Below are 6,000 nucleotides of genomic sequence, written 5' to 3'. Positions count from 1 at the left end.
AGAGCAAACATGTTGCAGTGTAAATATGAGTTCAGCCCCATGAATACAAATGAGAAACTCACTGTAAAAGATTGGTCAAGTGATGTTGATACGAGATTGTATCGAAAGCTTGTAGGTGGATTTCTGTATCTCTCACATACAAGGCCGGATTTAATGTACTGTGTCCTTGGTCTCCAGACTCATGCATCAACCTTCCATGTATCATTTGGGTGCAGTAAAACGCCTCTTACGACATTTTGCTGGGACAACTAATCTCAGGCTAATGTATGAACACACAAAGGAGCTAAAGTTACATGGCTTCACAGATAGTGATTGGGGTGGCTCAATGGATGACCAGAAAAGCACATCAGGATGGGTTTTTAGTCTTGGGTTAACGGCTGTTGCATGGAGCTCAAGAAAATAGGAGATTACTGCTTTGTCCAATACTGAAGCTGAGTACATCTCAGCAACTTCTGCAGCCTGTCAAGTTGTGTGGATGAGAAGGCTTCTTAAGGACATGGATGAGAAGCAACTTGCACCAATCATCATTCATTGTGACAACAAATTTGCATTGCAATAGCTAAGAATCCTACACAACATGGAAGTACAAAACATATTGACACTCGATTTTACTTCATTCGAGGTTTAATCCATGATGAAATTATTCAGCTCGTGCACTGCAGGACAAATGAACAAATAGCTGACATTCTCACTAAAGCCTTGCCAATTCAAAACATGAAAGGTTCAGAGAGATAATGGATGTGAAAATTTTCTGAGCAAGGGGGTGTGTGTTGATATGTTGCTCAGATCAACATGCTAGGTATGTTGATGTGCTTCTTAGATAAACACACTGCTGGGTTCTAAGAGGTCTCTAGTTCCCTTTATAGTTAGTACGTGCATATGTTGTACTAATGTGTATGGTTGTCTTATTATCCTAGTTGGTTTGTATCGGGAACTAGTTATTAATGTTTTGTGTACTGTGTCAATTACATGGGTCTATATTAACTCTTGTAAGTTTCATTTGAATTTCAAGCAAGTCAGGCAATAGTTCCACAGAGAGTTCTATCTTCATCTCATTCTTTCTCCTTACTATCTTCTTCATCTGTTTGTTGTGTTCTCTTGTTTTTAAAAAAGAAGAGGAAGAAGATTAGTATGACTAAAAAGAGAAGAAACATTGATCTCCTACTTGATCACTAGCTCTAACTGGTTCTCATTTTGGGTGGGAAACTTCTTCATAACATATATTTCATCATCTGAGAGATAAGAAGGGTTAATAGACTCCTTCCTAACAAGCCCACTAGCCATGAATCATCAAGCACCTTTCTGAAGAGGAAAATGAAGGCACCGGAGACGTTTGGATCTATGACAACCGTTTACGAATTATCAGGCAATAGACTGGGAAGACCATACAGATTGTGCCAATAGCAAACTTCGCAAGATCAATGCAGTCGATGAACGCCACAGGCACATCAACTTCATGCTTTGTAGAGGTTAATAGATTAAAGAAAAATCTCGGTATCTATCTTCGTACTAAGAGATCATATTTGGACGTGAGATTGTCCGCCTTGGTGGAATCTGTAGAGGACAAGGCATGGAGAGCAACAAAGCGGCGGTCTTCAAGTTTAGCAAGCATGAACCCTTACACGATCTGCTGTTTCGCGAAGTGGACAACAAGCATAATTGCAAGCAGCATGAGTTCACACGTGACATTCGCCTTCATTGCTTTTGAGAAAAAGCTCTGGTTGTGTTTTAAAGTAAATTTTGGTGAAGCGGATGTCATAGGTTTCATCCTTGGCATAATAGTATTACTCGTCATTGAACATGCTATCCTACCTCTGATGGATCTCCATAAATTCACTCTTGAGAAATCAGCAGCTCGTGCTCTACCGTTCCTAAGGTATCAATGGGGTGAGAATTTCAGACTTGTTGACATAATGATTGGGATTGGACATGCAGCGATAGTACAACAAAGTGGCGGTAAACTCCCCTATCTCTCGTTGAGCTTTGTCTGGAGAAGACATTAAGATTCATAGGAACAGAGAGGCAGCAGTACTAACAGTAGTAGCCACAATGGCGATGACAACGGCAGCATGACCGCGACGGCAGCACTTTCTCTCTTCTCCTTGAAATCTTTTTTTTTAATCTTCTAGTACTTTTCCTTGGTTCCTTCGTTTTTCCTCCTCCGTCTTCGTGGATCCATCATCAAGAGCGACAGCAAGCGGCGGGCAAGAATAACAACAGCGGCCATGTTAGCGATGGCGGCAGCTTCTCAGGCTCTTTAATCTCCACCGCCTCTTCATGCTTTGATTCCAACGTCCTCATAGCATCTTCCAGTTTCTCAGGCTTCTCTGTCTTCACGGGCTCCACATCAAGAACAGCATCAGTCGGCGGGTAGTGGCGAAGGCGAGAGTCTTGGCAACGACAACGATCACTTTTCTTTCAATTTTTGTTTATTTATATCTATATATATTTTGGTAGAGAAACAAGAACCTCCTTCTTTTCTTTCTCCGCCGGTTCGTCCACCCTGGCCTCCTCCTTCCTTTTTCCGCCACCCCCCTTCTTCATCTACTTTTCAATCTTTGGCGAACTCTCATTTTAAAGCCCTGCAACCCCGTCGAGGTAGATTGTGGAAGTTTGTATGGGTCGTGGAGTGATCACGACGATATATTATTTATTTATTATTATTATTTTAATTATTATTATTTAGTAATATTTTATATTATCTTTATCCATGTGATTTTGTTTATTATATATATATATATATATATATATATATATATATATAATTTTATTTTACCATTTTTTTTATTATATATATATACACCTTATGATTCGGTATTCACCCAGCAATCATTGGATTTTGATATTTTGGATCGCCTCGAGATATGTATTCTTGGTTGATTTAGGGATTTGAATATATTATTTTTTTTACATCGCATCGAGATTAGTGCTTTCGGCTAATCTTGCGATTTGTGTATTTAGATCGCTTTGAGATCTGTGCTCTCGCCTGATCTTGATATTTGAATATTTAGATTGCCTCGAGATCTGTGCTCCCGAAGATCTTGATATTTGAGTATTTTTTATATCTCTTTGAAATCTATGCTCTCGGCTGATCTTGAGATTTGAGTATTTTAGACCATCTCGAGATCTGTACTCTTGGTTGATATTGAGATTTGAATATTTTGGATCGCCTTGAGATCGGTGCTCTTAGCTGATCCGGAGATTTGAGTATTTTTTAGATCGCCTCGAGATCTGTGCTCTCGGCTAATCTTAGGATTTTAATATTTGAATTACCTTGAGATCGGTGCTCTCAGCAGATCCAGAAATTTGAATATTTTTAGATCGTCTCGAGATCGGTGTTCTTGGTTGGTCCATAAATTTGAATATTTTTAGATTGCCTTGAGATCTGTGCTCTCGGATGATCTTGGGATTTATGTACTTAGATCGCCTTGATGTATGTGTTCTCGCTGATCTTGAGATTTTAATATTTTGGATCATCTCGAGATCTGTGCTCTCGGCTGATCTTGAGATTTTAATATTTTGGATTGTCTCGAGATTTGTGTTCTCGACTGATCCTGAGATTTGGGCATTTTAGATCGTCTCGAGATCTATGCTCTAGGCTGATCTTGGGATTTTAATATTTAGATCTCTTTGAAATATGTTTTCTCGGCTGATCTTAGGATTTTGGATATTTTGAATCGCGTCGAGATATGTGCTCTTGGTCGAACCTGAGATTTGAATATTTAAGATCGCCTCGAGATTGGTGCTCTCGGCTGATCTTAGGATTTGGGTATTTTTAGATCGTCTCGAGATCTATGCTCTCGGCTAATATTGAGATTTTAATATTTAGATCGCCTCAAGATATATATTTTTGGGTGATCTTGAATATATCTAAATATTATTAAATTTATTTATCTTATCCACATGTTGTTCTAATTCGATTATGATTTGGCTATATGTGATTTTTAAATTTTTATTTGATTTGAATTAGGACATGCAAATTTTTCATATAAACATTAATAATATTAATTGTTTTTCTTGGTTTAATATAGCCTGTGAATTTAAACAATAAGACTAAATTCAAGCTGAAACAAGTCTCATACTCACATTTTTGAGAAATAAAAAATGTTGAAAGAAATAAAGATTAAGATTTAAGGGGTTATTATGCTTTGATTTTTATTTACTTGATGACTTATATATCAATACGAAAAAGATTAATCTTAACGCATGAATTCATGGTAACTCAAAAAGGAGCTCTTATCAAGAAAAGTAAATATTAGAAGTGTGATATTATTATTATTATTATTATTATTATTATATATATATATATATATATATATATATATATATATATATATATATATATATATATATATATATTTACACATTGGCAACAAACACTCTACGTTTAACGAAAGTTAGGGATGTACACATGAAGGACAACAAAGAGTTTAATAAGCACTTATGTCTTCACTTTGGGTGGGTTTAGATTCGATTTGGGACCTTAAAATAAATACTCTGTGTAAATGACCAATGCTAATAAGTCAAAAAACTGTCGATTTATTATCATTTGATTTATGCAGCTCTTCTTTCCAAATGGATACGCTATTTTTTTTTCTTTAGTGATAAATCTCAAATACCCGCTTAATTTTTTAAAGAACAAAATGATTTATTTTGGAGGACTAATGAATTTGTCATGTTTGGATTTTTTTTTTTAATTTCCTAATATTTTTTAGAGCAATTAAAAATTTGAAAGCATGTTTAAAAAGCTATTTAAAAATAACCAATGATTTTTTGGTCTATTGGTACCGGCTTATATTCATTTTGAGAAGATAAGTTTGAATCTTAGTTTATATAGGGAATATCAGAAGCGTGTTGAGATATTACTAGTTCTATGTACATCTTAAAGGTGGTCTGTTCATTTTGTAATATATATATATATATATAGTGTGTGTGTTTAAAATAATTTTTAAAGAATGTATAAAAGATTTTTACAACATGATCCCACATTGGATTTACTGCATTTAATCTTATTAGTTTCTCAAATTGTAAATTAATAGATTTAATTTTATAAAATTTTATCTTAAATAAGGTGGCATATTTGAATTTCTGTCTCCAAAATTAACATTGATTCTTTGAGTCCATATACAAAACTTTTAGTTATGTTTGATAGATAAATAAGTATGATGAGCTAATTTTTTATTTTAAATAGATAAATTATTAATTTATTGAAACTGAAAATTTAGGATAAAAGTGAAAAATACCATCAATAATAAAAATACAAATAAGTCGGAAAACACACAAATATATATAACCCACTTTTAGTGGAGATAACCAACACCGGCCACGAGATTATCAACAAATCTTTTTTCTTTATTTTTTGACAAAGGTGATAAGCACAAAATCAAAAGATATGCATGTGCGAAAGTGTATCAATTACGCTGATTTGAATGACCTTTTATAGAGGTTTAATGACCTCTTAGGAATAAACCTTCTGTCATGCAACTCTGGAGGAGAAGACTTTTTTTTTCGCACTGAACTCCCACTAAGGATCTAGTGCAATACGAGTTGAGAAGCTTAAACTCAAGACCTCTCAATTACATTACATAGTAGTTACTGTTGAGCTGACTTATGGTTCTTTCAACAAATTTTATCAAAACCATTTTATTTTTGAAATTAAAGTATATATATCTAATATTTATTTATGAATAGACAATAAGTATTTAAAACTTTGTCCGCTTTTTGCACTTTTATGTCATTTGAGAATATTTATCTATTTTTTATTTATATTAAAAAAAAAGTTTTATTGGGTTAGAATAAACAAAAACGAAAGGAAATTACTCCTTAAGAAAGCCATACCTTTCCACTCACTCAAATCTTGCCACGTAGAAGGGACACTACCCTCAGTGGCAACATCGTAAAACCTGGGAAACTAAGAGCCCCTTTCCGTCATTTCACCTCCATCATCCAAGTCGGTGTAGCAGAGGTGGTCAGCCTATAAATATAGTTCCCATTTGGCCC

This window comes from Dioscorea cayenensis, chromosome 10 (assembly GCF_009730915.1).
Source record: "Dioscorea cayenensis subsp. rotundata cultivar TDr96_F1 chromosome 10, TDr96_F1_v2_PseudoChromosome.rev07_lg8_w22 25.fasta, whole genome shotgun sequence".
Taxonomy (NCBI): domain Eukaryota; kingdom Viridiplantae; phylum Streptophyta; class Magnoliopsida; order Dioscoreales; family Dioscoreaceae; genus Dioscorea; species Dioscorea cayenensis.
Note: the sequence above shows the minus strand (reverse complement) of the source record.